General features: G+C 39.5%; 1 protein-coding gene across 4 annotated transcripts in view; it reads left to right on the plus strand.

Annotated features, from left to right (window-relative positions):
- Positions 1–20,019, plus strand: part of ELOVL7 (ELOVL fatty acid elongase 7) — a 69,383-nt gene that overhangs the window by 15,524 nt on the left and 33,840 nt on the right. The window contains exon 1 of one of the 4 annotated variants that reach the window (XM_081131075.1): positions 10,684–10,750. The exons of the other annotated variants lie outside the window; for them this stretch is intronic. The gene's annotated coding sequence lies outside the window, so the exon portion shown is untranslated. Of the gene's footprint in view, positions 1–10,683; positions 10,751–20,019 lie in introns of those variants that run through there. 4 annotated transcript variants of the gene reach the window in all.

The following is a 20,019-nucleotide window of genomic DNA, read 5'->3' on the forward strand; positions in this document are numbered from 1 at the left end:
CTTTATTTCTGTTGTTGGTTAATCATTGCAAGGTAAGTGAATAAGTTACATGCTCCTTTGCAGAATTTGAGACTTTTCACCAAGTTGGCCTCTTCTGGGCAATCCCTTCATGGTTGGGCAGTTAAAGATTTAGAAATTGTTGAGATAGTCAAAGATCAGATGATTAAAACTCATAATGGCAGATAAAGTCCTAATAACTAGAATTTCCCCTTGCCTCGTCTCCCTCACCAGGAGGAAAATCGGTGGAAGTTATTTAAGTAGCTTATGTAAAATATGACTAGAAAGAAAATGTTCCTCTTTGTTGACTGAGATAAGTAAAAATAACCATTTGTAAATATTTGCCCTTACCACTTTTATAGGGCAGTTGTTGTTTTAATCTTGTATTACCTGCAATTGCTGTGTGTTGATGATGAACTATTGTTTGAAAGGGCCATGGCTGGAGAGGCCTGCACTGAGACCATATTGAACTAATAGGTCAGAGAAACAGTTGTGGAAAATGTTAGTCTGTCTATGTTGTTGTTTCTGGAAGTTTTCATTCAAAATTATCAAAATTAAAAATTAAGATATTTAGCAGTACTGTACTTCATTGTGAATGTATTTTACATACATTATGCATTAAGTTAATTTGTTTACTAGCCTAGAGGTGTAATTGCACTTTCCTTGGGAAAATATTTTCTTTGGTTAAAATAATCAAATTATAAATTTGGGCCCCAATTGGATATGTAGAAATGGAATAAATATAAATCCTCTGTTCTAAATCTGTGTTAATTTTTAATTTGTTAAACAGGATTGAGATACTTTCATACCAATCATTTTAGCAGAACTGAAGAAGGTGGTATAGACACAGGACCAGAGTGCTAACTTAGAGGCCAGTTTAGAAAGCAGAAACATCATCCCTGAACAGAGAAAACAGTATCCCGAAGTCCATTGAGTAAATCTGTGCTCAACTCATAGGGATATGCTCTAGTTTTTAATCACAGCCCATTTAGTGTTATTTTAAACACCCAACATCATTGGTTATCTGATTTCCCATCCCACATCAGATTAGAGACAGCAAATTAGAATGAGTGGGATTTGTAGAAACAGGAATGATGGTGACAGTGTAGTGGCTAACAAGCTGATAGAAGAAGACAGATAGAAGCTGATAGAATCTACTACTTTAAAAAAAAACAGGTATTTGAAATGCCTGGCAATTCGGAATTTTTTTCCTTGTTATTAGTTTTTATTTATTTTCTAGTTTGGAATTTTATTTTTGGAATTTTTTATTGTAGGGCAAGGGTCCATAGTCCTAGACATGGACAGTGCCAGAGGACACTGCTGTGATACCACTGCTCTTAGTAATATCCCCAAATCATCCAGAAAAGTTCTGTGTATAAGATGATTGAAATCTTTCAAAAAATATTTTACATTTTTCTATCAGAAAATTAAATCTGAAATTAAAGTGACTGCACCTACGACAAGCACTTCAGTCATCTAAAATACTTCTGTGGAACACCGTTCTCCTGGATGAGGCTGAATAGATGAATTATACCCATAAATAGAAAGAAGCAGGATGAATTCATTTAATTTTACTGTTGGTTACTTTTCTTACCCACACTTCTCTTTGGGGACTTTTTTTTCTTTTTATGGGCTTATCTGTATATTTTATGTGTATGTACTGTTATATATAGGTGTATTATAGCACTTTCCTCACGTTCAAATTTGTAACAGGAAAGAACATTATGATTTGTGTTCTGTCTAGAATTCATCCGTCCACATGGCCAACCCATCCACCTCTGGGTACTGAGGTACTAGGTCCCTCCCCTGATGGGGCTCTATGCCCTATTCCTATTTCTATCTGTACTGAACCTGTTACTGCAGATCCTGGCTTTTGGGGGGCAAGGTTTTGAGGTGTGTTGATTCTCACCCCTCCTTTCAGTCTTGTAATTCTTGGTTACTGCCTAAAACAGAAACCCCTTACTCGGTATCACAGCCATTTTGTTGTTTCTTTCTATTGTTAACCACACGTTCAGCTCTGTCCCTTATCTTTTGAAACCCATGCTCGTTGTGTTCAAACTCTTATATCCTCAATCTCATCACCTTCCAAACATAACCTCTCACCCCGTGCCCGCACACTGCTTTTGGGAAGGCTTGTCCATTCATCCATTTAACAAATATCTGAGCATCTGCCATGTCCCAGGCACAGTCTCAGGTGCTAGGGAGACAGCAATTCACAAAACAGAAAAAGATCCCTGCCCCCAAGGAGCTTATATTTCTAGTGTAATTGGGGAGTTGGGGTTTTGACAATAAAATATAAATAGAGAATCTTTTTCTGAAATATATAAAATATATATAATGATTAAAAGTGCTGAAGAGAAAAACAAAGCAATGAAGATAGGCAAGTTCATGTTGGTGGGGGGATGGAAGGCAAGGTGACATTTTGTCAAAAATCTGAAGGAAGTGAAGCAATTGCCCTGGCAGATACCTTCAAGAAGAGAATTCAAGTTGTGGGAAGAGTGGATTCGAATGCTTTGAGGCAAGAGCATTTTTGGTGTGTTCAGGGATGGGCAAGATGCCCAGTGTGGCTGAAGCTAAGTAAGTGAGGAAGAGGTAAGGTCAGAGAGGTAGGGCCCAGATCCTAGAGAACCTACTATGGAAACTTTGACTCTTAGCGTGAGTGAAATGGGAAGACACTGATTGATACATTTGAAACAGAAGTGACACAACGTGGGTGTTTTTGTTTTGTTTGGCTTTTTCTTGAATGTGAAGAATTCATTGAAGAGGGACAAAAGTGAAATCAGGGAGACCAGCTGAGAGACTCCTGCAGTGATTTAGATACGAGAGGACAGTGACTTGGACACCATTAGAATGAAGAGTGGTTGGGTTCTAGAAAATGTTGTGATGGGTTTGGTGTAATCCACGCATGGGCCCTGGCTTCCTTCCCCCTTATTAGCTCACCTGTGTCCCGCCCTCCTTTCCCTTTTCCCCTCTTGAGGATGAGGTGTCACCTAGCTCCAGAGGGAGCAGAGCACCACCTGGCAGCCTCTGCCCCCCTCCCCTCCCCTCCCCTCCCCTCCCCTCCCCTCCCCTCCCCTCCCCTCCCCTCCCCTCCCCTCCCCTCCCCTCCCCTCCGTTTCTCCTCCTGACTTTTCTTGGATGTTCCTCCCGTTTCTCTCAGAAATTGTCCCAATTTCTTTGTTCCTTATTTCCTCTGGTGGCACTGCCGTGCACATAGTTACCCACACCAAACCAGACAGTTCAGTCACACTACCCTGTGCCTCTGTCCCGTCTAGTGAATCACCATGCCCTTCCCATATTGCCTCATAAATATTTCTTGACTTTGCGCTCACCACCACTGCACATCCCAAACTTTGGCTGCCCGTGCTGAGGCCTTTAAACACTTCTCATTGGGATGCCTGCAGCTGAAGCCTCGTTGGCCTCCCTTCCCTCAGGTTCACCACCTCACATTCATGCTTCATCCAGCTAGGCCACAACGCTGGCATAAACCCTTTAGGGGCCCCCTCTGCTTGTAGCTGAGGCTTGCAGACTGCACAGAGGGGGTGCTTTTGAGTAAGCTCGGGTTGTCAGTGGTAGGACTCCAGCAGAACTGTCTGGTTAAACTCTTTTACATGAATAATATTTCACCTTTTGAAAGCTTCCCATTGCCTACGCAGTATCTTTAAATATCTTTTCTCACTATACCTCATTTATACTCCTTCCTCGGTGCACTTGCCCATCCTGTCACCCCCAAGTGCTCAGTTTCTACCAGTCACTCAGAAGTAGCTCAGATCTCACATCTTCAGGAAGGCTTTTTATCATTCACATCTTTATGAATTTAGCCACTGGTATTTATTGGACATCTCTCGGGCGGCCAACAGCATCCCCAAAGGTGGGCACTGAGGACATGCCTGAGGGCATTAGAGCAGTGCTCCTCAGAACGTCTGTGCTGGTGGACCAGTGGGGTTTTTGTTTGTTTGGTTTGCTCTGTCATGCACAGTAAGTGGTCCTGTTGCACATGAATAAAATGCAGTTTGTGCCATATGTGACTCACCGCTCAATGTCAGCAACACCCAAACTGGTCTATACCTTGTTTAACAAGTATCACATACTTGGATATCACAGCAGTGTCAAATTGCCGTAAACATTTCTAAATACTTACACTCGGTTTCTGGACTTGCCTTGGGCCAGACTGGTAATAAACATCAGCATCATTCCATAGGCCACCTTTAAATAACTAACACCACCCTAGAGGGTTTTCTGTAGAGGCCATGGTAGGAGAGGGGACAATTTACATCAGGGGCCCAGAGGAGACTAGACACTTTTCCTGAATTGTTGAACCATAGGGGAGAAGAAACCCTGCTAGGGGAGGGTAAAATCTTAAAAAACGAGATCAGTTTACTAGTCAGGTGAACAATGCATTTTTAGCCATGGGAGAAATTGGAGCAGAGAGAGAGAGGGCAGATGGAGCAGCCTGGGACGGCTAAGATTAAGATGGAGAAAGGAGGCTGCTGTAAGGTGAGAGATGAGGCTGGAGCGTCAGGTGGGGTTGATTTTACTCATTCAGCAAATACTTTCCAAGAATCAACTATGTGACACATCCTTCCTGGGCACTGGGATTAGAAGCCAAGCAGAGATAGTTTTTGCCCTAGTATAGTTTAGGAGGGGTAGCCAAGGAGTTAGACTGGATTTTGAGCTAGAGTATGACATGATCATTTTAATGGAAAGATGTCTCTGATAGGCTGTCGAAAATGATGACTGTTGAGTCAGAAAAGTTAGTTGATAGGTTGCTACAATAACCCAGGTAAGAGATGATTAGGGTCAAGAAGCAGGAGCTAAGGGTTGGGGGAAGAAGTAGGGTTGAGGGATAGAGAAAGGGACTTTTTAGGAGAAATATTATTAGGGTGATATAAATTAAATGTCTTGAGGGGTCAATAGTGTTTAGGATGGCTTGCAATTTCTGATTTATGATAAGGTTGGTGGTCCAATTTGTTGGTAGAAGGGAGAGGGATTAGAGAATTGATAAGTAAAGCATCTGAGGATCTCATACCGGTTAGGTACCTCCTCTTTTTGTATTTCTGTAGTGTGTTGTGCTAACCTCTATTACAGAATTGTTCGGTGGGTTTCTGTGCTCCTTGAGAATGTGTACCCACTTGTCTACCCTAAATACTTGGCACAGGGCCTAACATGTGGCACAGGCTCAACAAATGGTTCTTAGACCAAACAGAAAGATCGTGTATTAGATTTCTATTGCTGCCATAATCATCACACACTTAGTGGATTAAAACAATACAAATTATCTCACAGATCTATAGGGCCAAACCCAGGTTGTCAAGGGTGATGGCTCTGCTCTGTATTTCACATGGTGCAGTCCATCTGGACTCTTATTGGAAGCCTCTAGAAAGAATCTGTTGCCAACTTCTTTCAGGTTGCTGGCAGAATCCAGTTGCTTGTGGTTGAAGGACTGAAATCCCTGAGTCCTTGTTGGATGTCAGCTAGGGGCTTCCATTAGCTACTATGGGCCTTCTCTCCAGTCCTGAACCCCTCTCAGAGCCAGCAACAGTGCATTGAATCCTCACACTTTGAATCTCTCCGCCTTCTGCTTTTGCCACACCTCTTCTTCTACCAGACAGCTCTCTGCTTATATGGGCTCATGTGATTACACTGGGCCCACCTAGATAATCTAGGATAATCTTCCTATTTTAAGGTCTGTAATCTTAATTACATCTGTAGAGTCCCTTTTGCCATGTATAATATGGTCACAGATTCCAGGGATCAAGGCATGGACATTTTTTTTGGTGGGGGGGCATTATTTTGCCACCCATGATCGTAATTATCTACCAAGTCATGTAGGATTATGATCATAGGTCTTAAACACACATTCCAGCACCTCCCATTTGTGCAGGGAAACACAAGGAGACTAAGGCTTACCTAGTGTCAGAAGGAAATGGCAGAGGTAGATCAAGCCCTTCTGTTTACACTCTTTCTTCTAACCATCCATCCACTTATCCATCCCATCCATTTATCCATTCTATTAGTTATTCATTCATAAGCATTTGAGTACCCTCTTTGTTTTAAAAGTCTATGCTAGGTTGGGAAAAGAGGGAGAGAGTGAGCTACAAAGGTAAATAACACCTGATTTCTGTGAGCTCATCTTCTGTATATTGAGGTCTAGATCAAATTTTCTTAAATCCATGCTACCTACTGACGAGTTTGGTTTGTGTTGATGCTGTTTTCTTCCCTTAGTACAGCATCTATTTTCAGCATGCTGTGGCTTCAAAGCCTGCACCAAGGATCAGAAAATGTGTGTAATTGTGATCCTTACTACTTGGTTCACAGGCTTCTATGTGTAGCCATAAAATTTAGGAAACATTTATAAATATTTTTAATTGTTTTAATTTTTAACTGTGTTCAAATAACAAATATTACCAATTTCTTATTAATCTTTCCAGAGACATCCTGTGCATACACAAGGAAGTATTTGTCTGTACCTGGCATTAATTATATATTTTAGTGATTATTCAATAGCAGTATAGGTAAAACTACTGTGTTTTCTTAATAGCTACACAGTGTTCCCTCACATTGGTAGACATTTGTAGAGTTTTCATTTCTTTTGCTATTAAAACATTGTTGTAAAAAATCTTGTACATGCACCTTTTACACAAGTGTTAAGTGGACACGTACGACATTTTCATTGCAGCACATGTTGCCAAATCACTCCCACAGAGGTTGTATCAACTCACATTCCCACCAGCAGTCCATGACTACATGTTTCTCTACACCTTGGCCAACAATGTATGTTATCAAATTTTATGGTCTTTGCCAATAAGTAAAAATGACATTTCATTCTGATAAGTAAAAATGACATTTCATTCTAATTTAAATTTACATTGTCAAATTACTGAGTAAGGTTGGGTATCTTCTTTGTATATACTTGAGAGTTATTTGTGTTTCCTTTTTTATAAACTGTTCATGTCTTTTAGCCATTTCTCTTTTGGGTTGTTGGCTTTTTTCTTGTTAATTTGTTGGCAGCCTGTATACTAAGGAAATTAGCCCTTTGGCATATGAGATTCATGTAATTTTCTTTCTGTTTGATTTGTCTTTTGAATTCATATACCGACGTTTTTGACATGCACTTTTAATTTTAGCTGGCCATATTTAATTAATCTTTAAATCTATGACTTCAGTGCTTTGTGTCATGGTTGGAAAGGCCTTCCTCGTTTTAGTATTGTAAAATAATTATCTCAGTTTTCACTAAGTATTTTTTAACTTTTTATTTTGAAATAATTATAGAGTCATGGGAAGTTGCAAAGTTAGTGCAGAGACATAGTGTGTGCCCTTCACTCATTTTCCTTTTTTTAACTTAACAGCAATGTTTTTATCAGTTTTAGGTATTGGAACCTTAATCCAAATCCCAAAACATTGATTCAGCGAGGTACTTTTTAATTTGCCAAGATTAAAGTAGTGATTCTTTTTTCCCTGCCTTGTATTCACCTTAGGGGATAGGTGGGTGTACTAAAAGTCACTTTGACTACAGAGAGCAAAAAGAAGACTGTACCCTAAGAGAACAGAGGTGCCCAATGGAATATGCATAACATTCAGGATAAGGCTTTACACTTGACCAGTAATCAAAGATGTTAGTAGGTACTTTAAAAAGAATTCATAGAGTGTTCTTACAGGACAATTTGTATAAAGATTCTGCCTATTAAGTCAGTTTCATTTTTATAATTTCATTTTTTACATTTAATTTTTGATGGATCTAAAATTTATTTTGGTTAAGATGATATATGGATTCCAATTTATTTATTATTTTTACCAATCTGTTATCCATTTGTCCTAACATTATTTATTGAATAATCTGTATTTTTCCCAGCAATTTAAAGTGCAGATGTATTATGTGCTAAATTTCTGCATATAGTGGTTATTTTAATAGTTAAAGTATCACAACCTGTTAGTGTATATTTTTTCAAGAGCTACATGTTGAGATGACCATTGCTGGCCTTGTTTCAAAGTCCTATATTGGTATAATTTGGCCCATTTGTCTAGAATTGACTTTGTGGTGTTGCGGGTTGTGCTGGGGTACAGGTGAATAACATTCATTCCTTGGCCTCCTAAAGTTCATCTTAGCTTATCGATCCCAATCTATTAAGGTAAAGCCTTTAGACTATGTAGTGCTCAAGATTAGCCATGCAATTAATCCTCACCAAACATTTCTGAGGACCATGCTGTATTATCCCCATTTTGTATATAGGAAGTGGAGACTCAGGAAGATTAAAATTGCCCAGACCTCAGGTCATAGAGCAAGACAGCAGAGTTCAGACAGGCTCTGGCCTTGTAATTAGTATTATCCTGCCCTATATTTCAGGACATGCCTCAGATCTGCCCTCGATGTTCCTTCACTCTTTTGATCTGAGGAGATAAAAACCACCATAAAGTCTCAGCTGCAGTGTAACTCCACTGTTCTATCTCTGCTTTAGCCAACCTAAAGGCTTTCACCATTTTTAGTTTCTGCTTTTCAATGAAAAGACTAAGCAAAAATAGATGACTCACCTACTTATTTAATTATCTGAATTTAGGCACTAGATTTAGATAATTCTTAAATTCTTTCCCAGCTCTGTGATTCTAGATACAGCTTTTTTTAATTTATCTTGCTAGTATTTTCCATAGTTTTATGTTCCCGTATAGGAGGGAGTGAACAAAAGCATTTAAGGAATGACAATTATTTTCATGTGGGCTATTTAGAAGGGAAAACAGTTAGAAATTCTTTAAAACAATTAAAAATAACATCTGTTAGGGGAAGTCATATAGGCTGGTTATTGTATAATGTAGTAATAGACTTAATTGCAATTCATTGCATTAGCTTGCTAGCATATATTTCAAGACCACCACTTAAATTCTGTATGTGCTTTGAGTTTAAGGTTACCAATTCACATGCCCCATAAGGTCCTCTTACAGTTTCCTGTTAGCTGTGATGTAGTCCCTGTGATGCTTTTCATGGAATAGAGATTTTGGGAGAAGCAAAACAGGTGAGTCTCCACTCTGAATTTCCCACTTACTGTTAAGAATTATCGCTAGAGCAAAGTAACGTCTTCTAGGTGATTTTATGCACTTCTGTTGGAAGCCATGTTTATGTGAGGTCTCCATGGATAACCCTCAAAATAGCCAATTTGGATACCTAGATACATAAGTCATTTAGTGTATTTGTTTGGTGGGAAGGAGTATATTTGTAGGGCTTAGTGAGTTAATGCAAGGCCAGCCATGCCCAAGAAACTGGTTCATAAACTAGAATCCCAGGTCATTAATTTAAAATTGGTTGTATATGCTCTGGCCAGTGTGGCCAAGTGATTAGACCATCAGCGTGCGCACCAAAGGGCCTCAGGTTCGGTTCCCAGTCAAGGGCATGTACCTGGGTTGCAGTTTGGATACTAGCCCGGTCGGGGCACATGTGGGAGGCAACCAGTCAATATGTCTCTCTCACATCGATGCTTCTCTCTCTCTTTGTCTCTCCTCCTCCCTCCGCCCTCCCTCCCTTCCACTCTCTCTAAAAATCAATGGAAAAATAACCTCTGGTAAGGATTAACAAAAATAAATAAATAAATAAATAAATAAATAAATAAATAAATAAGTAAGTAAGTAAGTAAGTAAGTAAGTAAATAAAAAAAATTGGTTGTATATCCCTGGCCTATGTGGCTCCTTGGTTGGGTGTCATCCCATACACCAGTAGGGTGCCTGTTCAATTCCTAGTCAAGGGCACATGCCGGGGTTGCAGGCTCCATCCCCAGTAGGGAGCATGGAGTAGGCAGCCAATCGATGTTGCGCTCTCACATCAATGTTTCTCTCTCTCTTTCTCTCCCCCTCTCCCTCTAAAAATCAATAAACTATTCTTTAAAATAAATAAATAAATAATATTCTTTAAAATAAATAAAATAATAAAATAAATTGGTTGTATATGTGGACAAAGTCAAGATTGAACAAATATATAAGTGGATAATTCCACTCAGGAAATCTAGGTCTAGGTGAGAAGATTGTTCAAATTACAGCAAAAAGAGCTTGATTATTCCCATTCTCCTCTCTCAAGATTATTCTGTCTTTTAAAACCTTCCTTCACAACACCCCTCTCTCTATGCAGTGCTGAAAAACCCTGGTGTGTACTTCACCAACTATGTTTTTGAGACTTCGAGGGGACCCTTCTCTTTTAGATGGCATTCAGTTTTATATCACCTTCCTTAATTTCAACAGAACTGTAACAACCAACTAAAGTTTAGTCACCATGTGAATTTTACATTATTTCTTTTCTTATGAAGGGTGGCACCTAATTGTTATAAGTAGGTTGGCTCTCTTTGATTCCCAGTCCATAGCTCTTCATGCAGAGACCTTCAACTCTATATTAATCTCAATCTGTGAAGGTGGGATGGTTGACCCTTTAGATTTCATCCCTGAATTTGGAGTTGTATCCCACTGGGGGACTTGAAATTTCTATTTCTGAGTCTACCTTTACCTCTTCTGATACTTTTCTACATGGTGGACTAGGGAGATTAACAATAACGTGAACCACAAGCCATCTTAGGTTTTAAAAGTCAGTAATCAGGAAGAGCTGGAATAAATTATATTAACTTTCTGTTATAAGATATTCCAAGGTTATATTCTGCAGGATACTATCTTTTTCATCAGCCTACCTCCTATTTACCCTTTGAATAGACCGGTCTGCTCTGATACCACTTTCTCCAGGAAGACTTTATTGATCTCTGCCCATAATTCTGGCTCCCAGGCTAGAGTAAGTATCCTCTCCTCTTTGCTGCTAAAGCTCCCTAGGCTTATTGCTGTTTTAAAGTGTATACTATATATTATAAGTGTTTACTTGTATATGAACTCCAAGAAGGCAAGTACTCTGTCTAGTCCACATTTTATTTTTCTATTTTTAAAAAATATATCTTTATTGATTTCAGAGAGAGGAAGCGAGAGGGGGAGAGAGAGAGATAGAAACATCAATAACAAGAGAGTTATTGATTGGCTGCCCCCTGCAAGTCCCCCACTTGGGATTGAGCCCACAACCCGGGCATGTGCCCTGACCGGGAATCGAACCACAATCTCCTCAATCATAGGTCGATGCTCAACTGCTGAGCCATGCCCAGCCTGGCTTGAGTCCACATTTTAAAAACAGCTTTATTGAGATGTACTTCACATACCATATAATTTACCTACTTAAAATGTATAATTCAATGGTTTTTAATATGTTCATAGAATTGTACATCCAGCACTACAAGCAACTTTGGAGCAAAGAATCCCAATACGCATTAACAGTCACTCCCCACTCCCTCCCCACTCCCAGCTCCCCCATTCCCCAGTCCCAGTCTACTGACTATCTCTAAGGATCTGCCTATTCTGGATATTTTATGTAAATGAAAGCATATAATATGTGATCTTTTGTGATTTACTTAGCATAATCTTTTCAACGTTCATCCATATTGTAGCATGAATCAGTACTTCATTAATTTTTATTGCTCAATAATATTTTATTGTATGCATATACACATTATATTTATTGGCTCATTAATTGATGGACATTTGGGGTTTTTTCTATTTTTTGGCTGTTATAAATAATGCAGCTATGGACATTTATGCACAAGATTTTGTGGGAACATGTTTTCAGTTCTCTTGGGCATATACCTAGGAGTAGAATGGCTGGGTCATATGGTAACTCTCTGTTTAATATTTAGAGGAACTGTCAAACTATTTTCCACAGTGCCGGCACCATTTTACAATCCCAAGAGCAATTTATGAGTGTTCCAACTTCCCCACATTTTTGCCAACACTATTATTATGGCCATTCTAGTAGGTGTGAAAGCGTTGGTCCACTTTTGAATCCTCAGCTTAGGGCCTGCTATGGTGTTAATGCTTGTTGGTTGATAAGCTAAGTCTATCCTGCCATCTTGCTCCTCTTACCACCCTTCACATTAGAAGCCTCTGTGCTGTAGTGGGTAAGCGTAGACTAGAGTCCTGTTGAATTTTGAATACTTGCTCTGCAACATAATAACTATATGATCAGAAGCAACTTACTTAACTTCTCTGAGTTTTAGTTTCCTTATCTGTGACATAAATATAATGATACCTCGTTTTTTGTATTTCTCTTTTCTTTTTCTTTTTTATTTAATTTACTGGGGTGACATTGATTAATAAAATGATATAGGTTTCAGGTGTACACTTCTATAATACTTCATTTGTATATTGTATGGTGTTCACCACCCCAAGTCCAGTCTCCTCCCATCGCTTTACCCCCTTCTACCTCAACCCACCCACCTTTCCCTTTGAAAATCACCATGCTATTGTCTGTGTCTATGAGTTGGCACCCCTTTCCCTTCTGACAGCTGTCAATCTGTTCTCTATCTGTGAGTCTATTTCTATTTTGTTTGTTAGTTTATTTTGCTCATTAGATTTCACATATGAGTGAAATCATATGGTGCTTGTTTCTCTGACTGGCTTATTTCACTAGCAAACGCTCTCCAGGTCCGTTCAGGTGTCTGTCAGTAGATAAGTAGATAAAGATAATGATAACGATAATGATGCCTCTTTGGGGTTGCTGTAAGAATTAAATAGATAGTATGGGTGAAATACCTAGCACAGTGCCCAGAGCCCTTGATAAGTGGGCACTGTTGTTATTCTCTTGGAGAACTTGGGGAGCTACTCCCTTGCCTCAAGAAAAAGGCAACAGTTGATTTCAGATGTGCCTAGTTGCACTGCCCAGAGTATCTCAGGTCAGCTCCCTTTCCTTCGTCAAGCAAGCTGCCTGTGAATTTCTTTAGAAGATCTGTACACATCTCTCTAGTTTTTGAGCAATGCCCTATGACGACTGCTGAGGCCTTATCAGAAAGCTGATTTCTTATCTGTGGTTCTGCTTCCTTATGAATTTCTCCTTAAGCTTCAACTGACCTATCTCACAGATTTGCTTGCTTCTATTAGCTCATTATTAAAATGGTATTTTCAGGGGCATCAATTTTTAAAATTTTAATCAAGATAGCGATTTATTTATTTGATTTATCTTTATTGTTGAAAGTATTACAGATGTCCCCCTTTTCCCCATCGACCCCCTTCACCCCATACCCCCTCAGGCCTCCACTACACCATTGTCTGTGTCCACAGGCTATGCATATAAATTCTTTGGTTAATCTCTTTCCACCCTCCCTCCCCCCTTCCCTCTTCCCTCTGAGATCCCTCAGTTGGTTCCCTGCTTCCATGTCTCTGGATCTATTTTGTTCATCAGTCTGTTTTGTTCATGAGACTCCTAATTGCAAAAATCCCCAATAATGAAGATTCCAGGTTGGCCCAAGTTGATTTGGGTGACTGAGGAAAGCTCTTTTGACCTCTGTCAGAGAAGTTGCTCCATAGAGCTTGTTGCCACTTGCTTTTGAACCTCTTGGTTAATTTATGAAAGCAGAGGAACTGCTTTCATCTGCGGGACACAGTGGCAAAGTTCCCAGGCAGGAAGTGTTCCTACAAATCTCATATGTAGTGGTCACAAGTGAGGCCTTGGGAGTTCGTTTTACTTGCTCGCGCTTTGTTATGATTTCATCACTGTTTCAGTGTTTTTACGTAAGAGCAAAGTCTCTAAGAGAAATAAATGTGACACACATTCCCTTAGGGAATCTTCATTACTCAGCTCCCATCTACTTGTCCAGTTTTAGTTGTTGCTGCTTCTCTTTACAAATCCCAACAACTGGACTAATGGTCTTGTAACAGGCACCCTCTGAAGTTTCCATGTCCTCATTTCTGTTAGTAGAAAAAATGTGATGGGAGCAAAACCCAAGAATTGATGACTTTTGGGGTTAGGAGGGAGAGAAGGGGACAGGTGGGAATAGCTTACTGGAAAGATAAAAGGAGATTTTAACATTAGAGAGTAGCAGGGAGAGGTGGGAAGTGAACTTGAATGGGGAGAACAGAGTCAGACAATGAAGCTGAGAACTTGGGGATTGATGTGATTTATGATAGGGAGTCATTGAAGATTCTTCAGAAGGGGGAGAGGTGATGAAAGTGTTATTTTAGGATCCACCCCCCACCCCCCACCCCCCCCCCCCGGTAATAACATTTACCCTAAGCATGAATTTAAAGGAAATAAGAGTGGAGGTAGGAGTTGTCAGGCCCAATTGCAGTGGCTTCTTTATGGTTGTTAGCAGTGAGAATGGTGGAGAAAGGTTTAAGTAAAATAACACCTTGAGGTGTTGGATAAAGAAGCCAATTGGTGAGAGGTGGAACATGGGCAAAATTAGTTCCTTTGGGATTAGTTAGGTTTCCTATGACAGTGGAATATCCGAGTTATAATGTTTACTGGCAGTTGGAAATAGTGGCCTCTGGCATGGGTGAAAAGTTTCAGAGTGCAGATTTGGGGTCATTAACATAGCATTAGGAGTAAGTAGATAAAAAGAAAAAAAAATTGCCAAGGATTCAAGAGAGAAACCCCCAGTACAGGAGTACGAAAAAAAAGCACCCACAGAACAAAATGATTAAGGGCTGAACAATGGAATGGCATGAGGCCAGCTAGAAGGGTGGTATGTTCTGACAGTCAAAGCCAGGGCTTCAGGAAGGAAGGTGAGGTCAGCAAAGTGTGACTGCAGGGAAACAGGGTAGATAAAAACTCTGGAAAAAGCCTTTGGGTTTTAGGGAGAGGGGAGTTCCTAACCTTTGTGTGGAGCTGCAGTGAGAGACAGCATCTTTAACCAAGTGAGACGGGTAACCACAGTCACACTAGGGTCCAGAATCCCCACCATGTGTATCACCATATGTCGGATCTACTCTAGAACAATCCCTCTCCCTTATTTCATTTTCAGAGGCCTATTTCTTATTTTTTCCAGTTAGGTTTAGCAGCTTGTCTGCTCCATCTGGCAAAGGGCTTTTCTGTTGACCCACGAACACAGATCACAACTGGTTAAACTTTTTCCTATCACATGTTTTATGATGAAAACGAAATATATATCATATAATAAGTTTTGCTCTCTATTGTCAGACTTATTGGCAAGGATCCCTTTGTTACTTTGTGCTCTTCCGTTTTCCCCCAAGATAAATTTCTGTTGTTTATATCTCTTATTTTTGCTTTTTTCAAGGACTCGTCTTAGATTAAGATTGAGATTAGGTGAACAGAGAAGCATTCTCAGTAGAGAATGCAGAAGGAGAGCTAGGGTCATAAAAAGGGTAGGATGGCAGTAGTTGCTTAGGAAAGGGGTTTTGCAGAGTGAATGAGACCTCACATTGTTACTATCCTTAAAATCATTGGTCAGCCTTCTAAGAACTCCATGAATGATGTGAGCGAGAGGTATAAGATCAACACACTTAATAGAAACATGGTTCAAGGTTATATTCCTAAATTCTACTTAAAGGAATCACAAACTCCACAACTTAGACAACAGATTGGAAGGAATTCAACCCATATAGCATCTGTCTTAGGTAGAAAGAGAAGTAAAAGTAACGGTGAAATCCTATGTAGTTTAAATGGTGTGATTAAGAGGTAGGGCTGCATTTTTATATAATCATTGATCATCTGAGATGCTGAACTCTATCAAAAAGAAGTTCCAGATATCAGAATGGTAGTATGGTAGCTATGTGGATATCAAACACTTGGGAATTTGTAGATGATAAATATCTCTGTAGAAATCGATTCTGAAAAGTTGTTATATGGCCTTAATTGCTGTGAAGATTTTGTAAATTATTTGTTTTTTAATTGCTAAATTTTTTAATTGCTAAATTTTTAATTGCTAAAAATTTTTTTCATAGATTTTATTTCACTTAAAAAATTTAAATAAATACTGGGTTTATATTTGGTCAAATTAATAGTATAGTAGAAATAGTAATAAAACAATTTTATGTGCAGTTTGACTAATTATGAATTTATTGGACTTCGCAATACTGCATCTTTCTATTTATTGTCTGCAAGGAAAAACACACCAAATTTCCAAGGACTTTATATTAGCAATAGCACGGAGTGTGTTTCTGGTTGATTCCATCTGTAGCAGTACTGAATTTTGGTACTTTTTGTACTGGGGCAAGTAAACCTGAAAGTTAAAGCTAGACTGGGAAGTAAAGCTCCTGTGAAGACAAAGGTTGCCTTTGTGTAATTTATCCAGGCCCGAGTTTCTTAGTTTTTGGTATTTGTTCTTGGTATTTTATTATTTGCCTAACAAAGTATAATAGGAAAGAGAGAGAAAACTCAGATTAGTTCTGCTACTTACCAGGAACCAACTTAACTGAACTAAAAAACACTTAAGCCAGTAAAGAGAAACTTACTTAGAATGCTTGATTTAACCATACTATCTTATACATTATATGCTAATTTAACTATACTATCTTCTATACTATTCATAATATTAAGCATATACATTTTCATTAAATATCTACTCATTATATATATAGAAAGAAGATATATACTCTAATGTAAATATATTATGTCTTCCTTTAAGTCATGAACATTTGGTTAAATGGTAATAATGCAAATGATTAAAATGCAACTAATCTTAGCCCTGGAGTTAAAAAAAAGTGCAACTGACCTTAATGAAAACATTCTTCAAGTTTTTCAGAACCAAATCTCATTAAAGAAAATCTTTTGAGAAGATCAAGTACAGCCTCTCAGTAAAAGTCAGGAGCACAAACACAATACAGTTAAAGAGCAAAAAGTTGAGAAGTTGACCTTGTCACACGAGTTGTTGAAAGATAAATATGTCTTATTTGCTTATGCCTCTAACTTAAATTCGAAACTGAGAAATCTGAGCCTTTCTGCTAGCAGTGCAGCAAAATGTGATCATCAGTTCTGGTAATTTCCCTTATTGATCGATTGTTGATACCATGACATTTATCTCTTGCCTCACCTCCCTGGGGTTACTTCTATATAAGATATAAATTTGCATATTACAATCTTCCCACCCTACCTCACAAGAACTTAAAGAATTTAGGTGACACAAGACATGTCTACAACTAAAATAAAATGCAGAATGGTGACTATCAAATACAGAAGTACAAACTAGAGTGAGAACCAAAATTATTAACAACCAGAGTAGCATGGATGTCCTGCCAATCAGAGTGGATGCCAGCCACGAAAACTGACTTGGCTGTCCCAATGCACGAGGGCAGACTGTCTGCACTGGTGACCTACTGTGCTGTAGGAATGCATACAATTTGCATAATTAGTAACTGATTCAGCTAAATAATAATATATGGTAATGGACTAACCTATCATCATTATTGGACAAAACAACATTGCTCCATCATGAATTCTTCATTAAATCTCTTTAAGCAGAGGTTTAGATAAGCAGTAGACAATAGCGAGGCAGTCGCTTAGAAAAACCCTATGTATAAAAAGCCTCTAATGAAAGAATAAACTCACCTTCTCCCTTACCCTTCAATATGTGATTCTGCTGTCAGTGTTTTCACCCACAAATGTGAAATGAAGGTGTGTGTTAAGTATTAATACATAGTTGGGAGAGGATCCCAGAGCCACTGCCCCAGGCTGGGCCAAGCAGCTTCTGCAGTTCTCCTGCCCCGAAATGTTTTTCCTTCATACTGTGAGAAATGGTTTATTTTCTTAAGTACCTAAAAACACTCACTTAAGAATTCACTTGTGTTAACAAGCATTATCTTAAAACAAAAACAGAAAATCATAGATCAGTGTTTTCCCTTAATGTGGCTGAAGGACCACCTACTGGAATGACATTGTCTGTGGGGAGGCCCTGGAAGTAAGGCTTTTCAACAACTATCTCAGGAAAGTGTGATGCACATTAAAATTTAAGAATTACTGTTTTATTTTAAGTAATGTTGAAATTGTTTTCTTTCTAATGTCTAGCCACATGAGTTGAAATTTAATAATTTAATCTTTTTTTTTTTTTAATATGTTTGAGGGATTAGGTAATTGTGTACTTGAAACATTTTTGGTGGGGTTAGGCCTTGGTGTAGGAAATTGTATGCAGGGATTTAGAGTAAAATGAGATCTCTGGGTATAACACACACCCACATGAGGTTTGTCTTGAGATCCTAGGAAAGGTGTTCTCTTTCCGCTGTGCCCAACGTCTCTCTATTTCTTAGAGCCGGAACGTCAGTTACAACTGTTTTTACTCACATCGTGGGCTAAGTCAGTGTCTGTGGCTTGTCTAGAAAACTAAATGCTCGTTATACTTTTTTTTAAATAAAATACTTTGAACTTCCAAACAACTGAAATGTAGTTGCACTTTAGAACCCCAGCTGCTCCCAGGCTGAGTCACAGGTGCTGAGGCGGGCACTCCCGAGCCTGGTCCGGGGCCTTCACCTGAGGCCCTGGTTTCCTCAGTTTCCTGCTGTGCGCTGGCTTCCTGTGGAATCAGGGCTCTTGTCCGAGGCACGTGCACAGCACGATTCCAGCCTCTCCCTCCCCACCACTTCTTTCTAGTCCTATACGCGTAGTCAGGATGTTTTCAACTTTTGTTTTCTAAGTATAACTTCCATTTTATGTTTTCCAGGGAACTTGTCTTTAGTTCTTAAGGACTTAGCTCCTTACATGGGCTTTGGTGGAGGTCGTGGGGCAGGACCCTCAGGTCTAAAGCCGGGTGGGGGTGTTCAGTCCTTACGGGCTTCATGAGAACGATTCCTGACTATCCCACTGTGAGTGGTGCAACTCACACCGCACTGGTTTCACTCACAGCTTTGGGAGCACATGGGAGATGAAGACACTTGCTTTGGAAATGTCCCTAATGGCTGTGGCCCATATATTTTGAATGCAGAATTCCTTAATAGTCTTATCCTTGGGCACCCATCAAGCGCAGTCCAAATTCTCAGGTTCTTTTGCACCGAGAGTACAGCTGTGGAGGAGCCACGTTGGTTTAGGAGCTTTGCCACGTTATGGTTGCCACTCTGCTCCAGAGCCTTTCCTAGGCCACACAACTTTTTGAGATTTTGAACATCTGTCTGTGCCCCTTCCTTATTTGGTTGCTTCTGTGAAAATTTGTGGGCATTTGTTTGACCACTTATTTTACTTTTTTCAGTATTTGGAGGTAGGTTCTATCAGGCAGCTTTATTCTGCAGCTTTGTTGCTTCTTTATATCTGTCCTTGGCTTCTCTTTCTGTTTCCTAAACATGGGTGTTCCCTGAGACGCTGCCCTTTGCCATGTTTCCGCCTATATTATTTATCACAGAAATTTGTGCTGCTCCCATGTCATCACCTCTTGTTATTTATAGTTAATGATGACCTTAATCCTGAGCTGTAGTTCTGGATGTTTTTTCAACTTAGATGAACATTTTCACTTGTTGTATCAGTTTGCTAGTGCTGCTGTAGCAAAGCACCACAAACTGGGTGGTTTAAATAACATGGTTATCATCTCATAGTTCTATAGGCTAGAAATTCCAAAGCAAGGGGTTGGGCCCTTCCAATGGCTGTGAAAAAAGGATCTGTTCCAGGCCTTTCTCCTTGGTTTGTAGATGGTGGTCTTCATGTTCTTACCACTTTCTTCTTATCTGCACGTCTGTCTCCAGTGACTCCATTTTAACTTGATTACCTCTGTAGAGACCCTGTCTTCAAATAATGTCACATTCTGAGGCACTGGGGGTTCGTTCAGCATGTTAATATTGAGGGGACAGAATTCAACCCATAACATTAGCTTATTCACTCACACCACAGGTATCTTCTGCTACGTGCCAGACACTAGTCTAGGAACTGGAAACAGAAAGACAGTGAGGCTCAGGCTCTTCTCTCTTGGTGAGTGGAAAGATAATTAATAAATAGGCATTTGCAATGCCATGAACTAAGTGCTATCGTAGATGAGACAAATCATTGTGAGAACAGCTTAGTGGGACACTCGATCCTGACTGATCTGATTGAATCAGGGATGACATTTGAAAGGAAGTGATACTTATGTTAGATCCTTCCCAGTAGGATGCAATAGCTGAGTAATTATTCTTTCTGCCTCAAAACCACACCCTCAGTCACCCAGCCCTGGACTCTACCACCCAGCTAATTTTTCCAAACACCAGTTTGATTAAGACAGTCCCTTGTTGAGAAACCTGTAATGACTCCACTGTCAACAGAACTAAGTCCAGAAA

The sequence above is a fragment of the Miniopterus schreibersii genome, assembly GCF_964146895.1.
Source record: "Miniopterus schreibersii genome assembly, chromosome: 3".
Lineage (NCBI taxonomy): Eukaryota > Metazoa > Chordata > Mammalia > Chiroptera > Miniopteridae > Miniopterus > Miniopterus schreibersii.